This window comes from Alligator sinensis, unplaced genomic scaffold (genome assembly GCF_000455745.1).
Source record: "Alligator sinensis unplaced genomic scaffold, ASM45574v1 scaffold777_1, whole genome shotgun sequence".
Taxonomy (NCBI): Eukaryota; Metazoa; Chordata; order Crocodylia; family Alligatoridae; genus Alligator; species Alligator sinensis.
Window position 1 is genome coordinate 1,695,655 of NW_005841882.1, and position 11,814 is coordinate 1,707,468.

An 11,814-nucleotide genomic window follows, 5' to 3' on the forward strand; every position below is an offset into this window, starting at 1 on the left:
CGGATCCTTACGGACCCAGCGCATTTCAAGCAGGCAACAGAGGTCTGATCAACCTCTAGCCTCTCCCCATCGTCGATCGCAGCCCAGACGTATCCCTTCCCGCGCGCAAAAGAACCGGACCCACGGAGCCTAGGAAACTTCGTGTGAGTCCTTGCCGGACAACTTCAGAGCTCTTCTACCCTGGTTTGAGTCCTGCAGGTTTATCTTCCCGTCGCCGAAAACCCATTGCGATGTACCCTCGTTTTGTATCTTCCCGTCGCCGGAAACCCCTTGCGACGTACCCTCGTGCCCTGCAGGTTCGAGTTTTGTTTTCTTTCCTGTCTGTAACCGCAACTCAAGCAAGTTTTCCAGCCTGCACCACTGCCATCTCGGTGTAAGTAAACATTCTTTAAAACTACCGCTGAGCGTTTGTACCTAATTCCAGCTCGACGGCCTCCCCTCTCCGACCCGGCATGCCCGGGCTGCTGGCCACAGCCCGCGTGCAGCACGGAAAAGGGCTTGGGTCGCTCCCGGCCCGCACAATTATGTTATAGATGTAATAGTAAATGAGTACCTGCAATTTGGCAACATGAAAGCTCAAGGATCAAAATGGGTAGGTGTTTTTGCAAGGTGTACTGTTTATACAATTCTTGTTCTAGGGAGGGAAGCTACATACCTTGTTAACTCTGACAAGTTCTAGCATATGATACTACCACGAACCAAGTAGCAGTAAAGATTAGTGGGTGCATCTACATAAACAATTAAGGCAATGCAATAAATTTCAGTGCAGTTAGCACTGGAATCAGCTGCTCCCAGGTGCAATGTTTGCACATGCACCGAGGACCGCATCAGTTTGTGCTGGGGTGGAGCATCCCCGGGTTGGCAGCAGGCTCAGGGGATCAGCCCCAAGATCCAGGTGGTGGCATCAAGACTGTCTGGTGCACAAGTATGCTGAAGTGCAGTCATGCTGTAGGCAGCCCCTGCCAGCTGAAGTCACCATCTACACATGCGTTTTGTTGCACTTAATTACTCCAAGTACTATCCCATGGCAGAGTTAATTTAATGTGCCCTACTACTGGCATACAAGTAGATTAGGCAACTCCACAGTACAGCGCACATACGGATGCATCCAGTGACACCTATTAGGTGCTGGTTCCATGATGACCAGGGATCCTGGTTTTCCCTTATAAAAAAATCACAAATTCTCTGATAAAAAAAACACAAACTGTGATAAAACCCCCAAAATCTGTGATTAAAAAGAAAAGTTCCCCTGCAGCCCCCCTGGCCTTGCTGGTGCCCCTCACTCCTCCCCCACACCCCGCCCAGTCCTGCTAGTGCCCCTCACTCCCCACCCACAACTCCCTGGCTCTGCTGGTCCCCTCACTCCTTGCCCCTCACAGCCCCACAGCCCTGCTAGTGCCCCTCACTCCCTTCCCAAAGCCTTCTGGTCCTGTTAGTATCCCTCACTCCCCTCCCCACAAACCCCCCAGTCCTGCTGGTTCCCCTCACCCCCCACCCAGAGCCGGTTCTGCTGCTCCCCCAGCCCTGCCAGATGGGACTCCCAGCTGCCAGGGCTACAGAGCCAGGAACTGGGGGCTGCAGCCCCCTGTGCCTGGCAGGAGGTGGCTGCTGTAACAGAGTAGAGCCCAGCTCTCTCCCCTGGTGCTTGCCCGCTGCGGGCTTGGATGGGAACTGCTCCCCACGACTGCATGCACTCCTAGGGGGCAGCAGGAAACCTGTGCCCCCCAGATCAGGGCCGGGGCTGTGTGCTGCCCACTTCAGGCTCATGCTTCCTACCCTGCTGCCCTCCCCTGGGGCCTCCACAGTCTGGCTGGCCTGTGTGACCCAACGCTGTAAACAGCAGCGGAGTTGTGCAGGAAGCTGCCCCCCGCTGTGAGCTCTCCGCTGCCCCGGCAAGGCGTCCACTACCTGTGCAGCTGCAGTGGGGGTGGTGGCACGGGGTTGCACACAGAGGACATGGGCAGCGCAGAGCTCGCAGTGGCAGGCAGCTTCCTGCACAGCTGCACTGTTCCCTGTAGTGCCAGGTTGCACATGCTGGGCTGCAGAGGCCCCAGGGGAGGACAACAGGGCAGGGACCGTGAGCCTGAAGTGGGCAGCATGCAGCCCCTGCCCCACACACAGATCTGGGGGGCATGGGCTCCCCTTTCCCCCAGGAGTGCATGCAGCAGCAGGGAGCAGACCCCCACCCGGCCCAAGCCCATCCTGCCCCTGCCCCATGTACAGATCTAGGGAGCACGGGTCCCCCCCTCCCCACCTGGTAGTGCGTGTAGCTGAGGGAAGCTGGCCTGGCCCCTTCCCAACCCCTAGACCAGCTGTCCAGAGCCCTGTTCTGCTCCTCGATGGGGCCCTCGGCCACATGTTGTTGCCCCGGGCACCAAGCCCCAGGCACTGCCTGGTTGGGCAGCAGCCCCAGCTCCAGCCCAGCTCAACCCCCCCACCATGGGAGTCTCCATCCCCCCGGAACCCTCCCCGCACTTACCTGCAGGAGCTGTTCTGCAAGCTCCCTGGGGCCATGTGAATGTACATGCACATGACACCCCCTGCCCCACCACCCTCCTTCCACTCCCTCCAGCCCCCTGCAGCTGGAACTCTGCAAACCTGCAGAGGGCTCATCGCAAAATTGCAAAATCTGTGGGTTTCTCTGGTAAAAGGTAAAATCCATGGTTTACTCCATTTTTTCCATGGAAACAGAAAAGCCAGATCCCTGATGATGACTGCTGTCATATCTCGATTCAAAGGGGGACAGCCAAACTTCTTTGGCCTGATTGAAAAGTTGATTAGCGCAGAAGGTTGTTTACTTTTTACCTGAAATTTAAAAAATACTGAAAAATAATTCAGCTAATTCTGGTGCAAGATACCTACTTAAACTGAAAGAATGCCAGTCTTTTATCATAGGGATAAAACAGAGGATCAGTCTGGCCCTCTGTTGAAGTATCATCAATATACTCATTGAAGAGCGACTCATCTAATCCATTCCATTTGTCCAAAATTAGCTACTCTTCTTGTGAATACTGCACTGGTGATACTGGTATCAGCACTACTGACTATATCAATGTAGACTAAAATCTGGAGGTCAGTGAAGCATCTGTGTTAAGGAAGGACACTGTGCCATGAAAAGCTTAGGTTCAAAACTAGAATATAGTTTTCTATGGGGCATGGTAACAACAGTAATATCGAAGTTGATGTTGTATTCAAAATTTGTTGCCTTGAACAGGGTATTCACAGAATCCTGTATGGCAGAAGTGTCAAACTCATCCAGCCATGGAGACCAGATGAGTTTCCCAGATTTGGAGAGTGGGGCCAGTTGGCAAACTGGATCTGAAGGGCTCCCTCCAGCCCCCTGGAGCATTGTCTGGCTTATGAGGCAGGAAATTTGGCTGTGGCAGTGTTCATGACTTTACGAGCTGCATAAACTAACACTACCAGCTGTTGCCAAATTTCTGGTCCTGCAAGCTGGATCCAGAGCACAGAGCTGTGTCATCTGACCCACAGGGCTGGAAATTTGGCAGTAAGATGGCTTATGGACAAAGCAGAGCAATTAATGCAGTGCTCATTCAGCCTCACGCCAAACTTCTGGACCCATGGGGAGCCCCATGAGCTGTATAACATGGCTCTGCAGGCCATATCTTTGACACCCCCACTATATGGAAATTCCTAAGAATTGCTGGCAAGGTCTTTGAATGAGATCCATTCAGAGTCCCTATATCTATATCCAGTAAAGACATGAACTAGGGATCCTACAGGGTGAGTGCCACCATGATATCTAGTCCAGAAGCATTCTATGTTTTCTAGAACGTTCTAGATGGAGACTTGTAAAGACTGACTACAGATTCAAGCAATGTGCAGACTCGACCAATAAAAAGATATGAGAATATGTAGCAAGTAACCGTAAATGAAGGACCTCCACTTAGGCATGGAGATAAGATTGTGATACTACAGTGGTGATTAGCTAAATGTATTGCTACTGAAACTTGTAGCTCCAGTAGAGTTTGACAATGGTAAACCTGAAGCTAGTATGCAAAAGAAGATATGAAGCAGAAGGAGAAATACACCTCTTTTCTGCTCATTAATTACTGGGAAGGAGAATCCTCTCTCTCTTCTGTCCCTTGCTCCTGAAAACTTCATTAGGGATCTTATCTGCTGCAGCCAGTGACTTGGTGGTGGTTGGTGCCAAGGCCATTATTATGGATGCACATGTGGCCAACACTTCTGTATAAAGACAGATCATACAAGGATCTACACTGCTGACTTAGCCAGCACCACCAAGCAAAAGATTCAACGACAGAGAAACACAAAACTGGGCCTGCTAAGAAGAAACTGGGGTAACAAGATATATCTTTAGTCTTTTAGTGGAAGACATTGGAAGAGAGGCTGGTCTTGCTGCTCCTGAGGGAACAGCCAAGATGGCACTTTGTAGATTCCTGAGAAACCAAATATACCTGAAGCAGCTAAAGACTTTTCCTTCAGGCACAGTAAACCACAGAAATAGATCTCTTACCTCAGAAGTCATCACCACAGAGGAGTCCCTGTCGACTCTGGCCCCAGTGTTTGCTACTATAGTAACAGTATATAGGACTAAAAACTTTCATTCAGTCAATCGTTATTTTCCACTTTAATTATTGCTACATTCTCTACTATGGACCCCCCCGCAAATGCCCACATTTCCTCCTTTCCAGTCAGTACATATTCTGATGTTAAATTAAGCTTCTTTTCTACTATTTTGGCTTTTACTCTCTCTTTGAATCCTTCCATTGGTTCTCCCTCCACCAACAAATCAAATTCAAGCTATTTGTCACTGTTATCAAAACCCCATATTACTCTCCCTCCTTCCTTTTCTGCTAATCTCTTGTCCCATGGCCCCCTACTGCCTCTGATCTATTATTAAAATCAGATTTATCATCTTATAGTATAGGCAGGTCTCTGCCTTCTTCTATGTTACCTCATGAATAGTTCTACATGTTCTCTACCAGCTCCACATTTTTTATTAATATTATGGCAATAATGAACAAACTGGGCAATTAAAAAAACTAAAAATACTGTTTAAGATACATTAAATTAATGGGATCAAAGGTGAAAGAATGAAGCACTACAATGGCTCTCTTGCATGAGACAATTACGCCACTGAACTGATTAATAAATTAACAATTAAATTAACAAATGAACCACGAGAGGATGAATTAGTTCCACAATCATTAAACCTGGCACTGAATCGATTAAGCATCGATTGGCATTACGCCAGAAAGGCAGAGGACTAGTTAAACATAAACAGTTAATTTAAAAATAGGTCAATGAGAACTGATTAATTATCAATTAGTTTAACAAGGTATCTGTGAGAGGGCAAGCCAATTCAGTAATGATAAGCATGAAAATTAAACTAGTATGCAATTAACCAGTATCACCTTAATTTTTTAATGAATGTATTTAATAAGCTTACACTTTCTGATTGTTTTCAAAAAGAACAACTAAGGGTTTTTCTGGTTCCGGTTCTCATCAAATACTATTTGATTAGGTTGGGCTTTGGTGCCTCACCTCCAAACCCAATATGTATAGAAAAGCAAGTCTAAATTCTCAATGTTTATTTCTCTTAATCATCTAGGTTTTGATTTCTCTAGATGTGAATAGCCTTTCTCCTTTATTGACTGGCTATCATATAAGGGTATAAAAATACATCCATATCAAACCGTAACTCATGCAAATAAATAACAAAATTAGACATCGTTTATCTTTAGCTTTTTGTTGACATCAGACACCCTAGATGAGTAAACCTAATTCAGGGAAGCACTTCAAGACATGTCATGAACACCTCAAAATACTGTGGGTTCATGACAGACTTGAGGCATGCCCTTTAAAGTGTTTAAGGAGCCTTAAGGAATTTTGCTGCAAATCTAGACGTGAGAGTTCAAAACTGGCGGCGCACACTGAAAACCGCTCCCAATAACCCCAACTCTAAATTGTTACTGGGTCATTTGTCTGGAAAGTAGCCCAAATATTCAGACTCAATGTTAACTGCAGAAACTGATGTGCTTCAAGCAGGCTAGGCCAATGGACTACCTAGGCTTGGGTAAACCTCAGACTTCTTTGTCTTTGGACTGTCACAAAACCTGGGGACCCTGACAATTTCTACTACCCACCAAACTATACACACACAATATTTTACCTAACCTAACATGAATGACTAACTAGGGCTTTGATAAAAAAAAGCTATACTTTCCAAAGGTCTACAGAAATTCACATCTGCCTGTTGCTTTATTTGGAACCAACTGACATGGCAGAGGGCACCACACTATCTCTAAAAGCCTTGTTCTTAGAAGATTTGAGAACACAGAGACTGAACAACATACTTTGGGCACTTTGTTAACACAGTTTTCACTATGTGGCCTACTTGGTGAATTCTGTCAGTAAGAATACGCAAAAGACACTTAAAATAACTTTTCACTATAAACGCACACAATATAGATCTTAATGGTAGGCATGTGCTTCATAACACCATATATATTCTTTCATTTTATAAGATGACACACAATTTTACAAATTTACAGAAAAATACAAATGACGGAGGAATCATTTAATCTACCATTGAACCTAGCTATCTCTGAAATTTAGCAAATAGTTAATTAACAGCAGATAGAATGTTAGTATTAGGGAACTTATCCTGCTCCAGAATTAAGTTAAAAAGAATATAATTATTCACAATTAAATTTGCCAAGAATATTGACTTAAGTATCTAACATGAAAAAGATAAAGGATGGATGCACTAGAACACGTATACAAGAACGTTTGTCACAGAAGAAAGAGTCCTTGTCTGACATCACGGTTGACATGCTCAAGGGAAATTTATAAAAAACCTTTCAAAGAAGAGCTTGGGAACAAAAAAAATAATTAGCCTATTGGACACAAAGAACCAGGGACTTAATTAACATCATAGTTGCTGACCTTGGTTTTTGTCAGTGATGCTTGCAGATGTAAAAAATGGCACTTTAAACTCAGCACATTCCTGTGCCAAGTTCTGCACATGCCCAGAAGAGGCAGCGTGTTACTTCAGCCCAGTTCTGCAGCATCTGTAAAGATTGGGCACTTTAGTGGGGCTTTTTTTGGCACTTGTATCTTAGAGCTGATTGTATCAGCTTTAGCTGAAAGAGCCAAAAAGCCCCATTGAAGCTCCTGATCTTTACAGATGCTGCAGAGCTGGGTTGAAGTAATGCACAGCTTCTTCTGGTAAAGTGTGCCTTTTTTTTTTTTTTTTTTTTTTTTTTTTTTTTTAAGTCTTGGCCATGGCTTGTGGGTGCTGAGACCCATACATTTTTTTTGGTGGGTGCTTGAGCCCCGGAGAACCCACAGAGTCAGTGCCTATGGCTAACATAGACAATGACTTCCATTATAATCTACCTCATACCTGTTAATATCTGTACTTCATAGATGAGAATAGTCTTCCTGAACAGTTTTGATTTCCCACTTATTAAGTTTGTAGTGCTGCTCTCTTTTCTGTTGGCTACCTGATAATTTCCTCTTATATCCTGTTTTTATTTACATATGGAGTTCTACATAAAGCCTTGTTCCATCAGCTACATAACAACGCTGTGTCTGCTTCTTTTGCAGAGATTTGAGAAAGGATACTGTGCTACCTAAAAGCTTGTTTATGTCCCTCCCAAGTATGAAGTGGGTGTGTCTACACAAGACACTTTAGTGCACAGTAAACTAAATTACTGCACAATAAAGCATCACCAAGTAACTGTGCTCATAAACTACTGAGCAGTAAATTAGTCTTCTGCGCAGTCAGCTAGTACCTGTAAATATAGGTACTAAACTAACTGCACAGTAGATACTGTGCAGCTGGACTTATGTAGAGGCTGACCAAGAGAAAATTTGCTCCCAGTCAGACACATCACTAGGGGGCCTGGTCCTGGTGCTGCTCAGCTCCCGGCTCCCCAAGGAACCAGGAGCTGATTGGCGCGGGGACTGGGTCCCTCTCTGTCGCTCCAGTGCTGTAGGGCTCCTGGCTCCCCACAGGAGTGGGGAGCTGAGCAGCACCGGGACTGGGGAACTCGTCCTTTCCCATACAGCCAGGGCCCAGGCAGGAGCTGTCCCACCAGTGGGGCAGCTAGCAGTGAGCCCCTAGCTGAGCAGGGATTCCCTGCCTAGGTGGGGACTTGCTGCTAGCTGCCTCACCAGTGGGACAGCTCCTGACTGCCCCTAGCTAAGCAGCAATTCCCCACCCAAGTGGGGACTCACTGCTAGCTGCCCCACTGGTGGGACAGCTCCTGCCTGGGCCCTGGCTGTACGGGAAAGGACGAGCTCCCCAGTCCCGGCGCTGCTCAGCTCCCCAACTCCTGTGGGGAGCCAGGAGCCCTACAGCACTGGGGCGGCAGAGAGGGACCCAGTCCCTGCACCAATCAGCTCCTGGCTTCTGGGGGAGCTGGGAGTTGAGCAGCACCAGGACCAGGCTCCCTAGTGATGAGTCTGGTACTAGCTCACTGGGAAAGAGCTGTAGGGGGGGACTCTTTCCCAGACCCATGCCCCCATCCATAGATTAGGCATGGGGCTGGAAAGGCAACTGCCCCAGAGGCAGGACAGCTTCCCCCACCCTCTAGAGACCAGGGCCTAACTCTGGTGCCCCCTGCCAGCCCAGGGTTGGCACACAGAAGAGCCTGGAGCTCCCTTTGGCTGCTGTAGGGAGCACAGCATGGATGGAATAGCTCTGCACTGAACACTGTTCCCCTCAGGAACAAATTTGCTCTCAACAGCAGCACATGTAGATGCCTTATTCTCCTGCGCAGTAAGGTTTCTGGGTATTATCTGCACATGTAGATATGCCCACTGTGTCCAATAAAAGAATTGCCCACAAAAATCCTTGCCCCTTGCATTTTTACTGTACCATAACTGCTATAACCTCATCCCAATGTTGGCATGATTTTTTTAAAACGGTTGTCAGAGGTCAGGATCTAGAATTCATCTTTCATTCAATCACACCAGTGTACGTTAAATAGGAATACAAACATATAGGTATACATAACATGCTGTGGCATTTTGAACACAAATAAAATGATATTACTAGAAACTGATGAATGTTTTAGGAAGAAAACTATGAAATGCAACCTAATTTCCACCACTCAATTTTCATCCATGAAATACTTTTCATATTACAGGTGACCCATGCCATTCACAAGGGATACATTCCCGTGATCCCCACAAATGGTGAAATCCGCGAATAGGGCACTGCATTTGTGGTGCCTGGGGGGGTGGGGGGGTGGGCACAGCTCCAGCGGTGACAGTGGGAGCGTGGCAGCAGTGGTGGGAGCCTGGCAGTGGTGGCGGGAACCCGGCGGCAGCAAGTGTGGAGCTCCCAAGGATCTCCGGTAAGTGTTTAAAGTGTATTTAAAATGCGGATTTGGCATTTCCGAATATGTGAAACCGCAAATGCTGTACACATGAGGATTTCCTGTATTAGCATTTGCTTGCTCTTTACAAAATAGCTTTCTTGACTGTCTGCAAAGATTAGTATTAGCTAAAACTGGCAACTGCTGCAAATCTGCTTGTGCACCTCTTAAAACATGTATTAAAATGGCACCACATAACCTGATGTAATTCTAAATTAACAGCCTTTTACTTTTAATGTAGGTCATTACTTTGAATTTAACTAAAGTTGTTGGTATTCTAATATCATTTTTGTTTTCTCCCTTATATGATCAGAAGTTATTCATGGTGGTTCCTTTTCACTCCCTACTATCTATTCCCAGGCCCTGTGCCATAGGAGGAGAGAGTCACCAGTTAGTTCAAAGTCTTCTGAGTCCTAATAGCCTGTGCACCTGCAGCTCCCAGGTGCTCTTCACTTTTCAGGATCAAACACCAACTTCAGGACATTCAGCAGCAGGCTCCTCAGCATGGAAAATTTATTCTCATGCTCCTGAACAGAATATGACAGTGAAAGATGGACATTAAGACTAGCCCACTGGGAGCAAAAGGTAAGTCGTTAAAAGCTAATACTTGGGAGGTGGACACCAAAAGGTCAAGCAATGGCAACCAAGTCAGTTACTTCCTGAGGCACTGAAAGTCAAATGTGTTTGAGAAGCAACTTATCAGATAATTTTTTTCCTTTCATCCAAATAAAAGAGCTTATTATAAACATACACAGGTGCCCCATATGTCTGATAAGCATCCAATTAAATGGACACTGGTTTCAGAAGGTGTCACTTGGTAGATGGGTTCTTGGTTTCACTAAAACAATTAATAACAAAAGAAAGTGGGGGAAAAGGATAATAGTTTACAGAAAAAGTAAGGAACTTAAGGAACCTATTCTGGACTGGATTTAATGTTTAGTCTGTGCTGAGAATGCATTCACACTGTATGCTATGGACACATTCACAGTTAAAAGTAAGAGACTTATTGGAAAATAACTGTAAATGTGAGAGAATATGAAAAAGAAGCTACAAAATTAAGTTATTTGACATTACATAAAGTAATTCATAATGCAACACAGTACTGTTATTTTTACAAGCAAGCAAATGAGACTTTATTGAAATACAGCTATATACAACTTTTTTTTTCAAATTAAAGCATTAATTTTAAGTCTTAAAATAAATTCCAGTGATACAATCTTAAAATAAAATAGTATCAGCTGAAATGTCATGCAGAACAAATAAGAGGAACTGAAAAAAGTTATGACAGGTTTATTGTTGACCATGTGCTCTCTCTTTCTGCATGGTCCGTACATTAAAACACACCAAAAGACCTTTCAGAACTTACCTCGGAAATCTAAATGGATGAAAACTACTGAATTAACTCCAACTCTCTCCTCTCCTACAACAGGCAGTCTAACTTTTCCACCACTTTCAAGCTGGAGTGGAAGATATTTTAGGCCTGGCCAAATATCATTGGTAGAAAATCTGTTCACATGTTGGGCCATATTTTACATTCCACTCCCTTGCATTGCAATACAGACACAGCTAATTTTAATCTGTGACATACACAGTGAAGACTCCAGTTAAAATTATTTAGGCAACAACTCCAACTCATTGCAACAAATTTACTGTGCCAGCTTAAGACATTATCCAATGAATATAATAAAGGCCAAACTTGCTAGATACAGGAAACCAATTTCCCAGTAATTTTAATGAAAGTTAAGAATATTCCCAAATATGACAAATAAGGTCACAAAGATACTAAAATATTAGCTGTCCATTGCAACTATTGCCAAACTGATTAAAATATGTTTGTATTGTCTTCTGGATGTAATATAAACATTTCCTGTGAAAAACTAATAGCAATCTGTTATGTAAAATCTTAATTTTAATAAATGTTAACATTATTCTGCTTAAAAGTGCTGTGTAATCCATAAGTAATAGAATTATAACAGCAATAAAATAATTAAAATGTGATATGTTAGTATAATTATTTATAATCATCACCATAATAAACATAATTAACCTTACCATAAAGCTAATAGTTTTTCTTTACCCAGGAAACAGAAATACATGCATCCAAAACTTTGCTTTAAACAAAATAAGGGTAAAGGTTCAGGCCCTAAAAATATACACTTAGAGATTAAAAGGATGCTACTTACAGGATACATGTTTCTATGGTGTAATTTTATCTCTAGATCTTAAAATATAGAAACAAGGCTCCTAGCTTTTACTGCTTGCCTTTGGCTGATAATGTAAATATTATCCTTATAAGACTCTATTTTCTTTGATACTTTAGATAAATTCTGTGCTAGTAACCATCTATATTTTTAAAATACATTCAAGCGTGCAAATGAAAGATTTATAGAAGACTAAACCTTTATAAATATTTTCTATGTGAACCATTGCAATCATTAAC

The 11,814-nt window shown here is 44.1% G+C and overlaps 1 protein-coding gene across 2 annotated transcripts in view; it reads right to left on the reverse strand.

Annotated features, from left to right (window-relative positions):
• The window catches only part of SGCG (sarcoglycan gamma), a 225,619-nt gene extending 214,787 nt beyond the window's left edge, over positions 1-10,832 (reverse strand). For both annotated transcript variants that reach the window (XM_006017618.3, XM_025196621.1), the window contains exon 1: positions 10,741-10,832. The gene's annotated coding sequence lies outside the window, so the exon portion shown is untranslated. The remainder of the gene's footprint in view (positions 1-10,740) is intronic.
• Between the last annotated feature and the right edge of the window lie 982 nt (positions 10,833-11,814).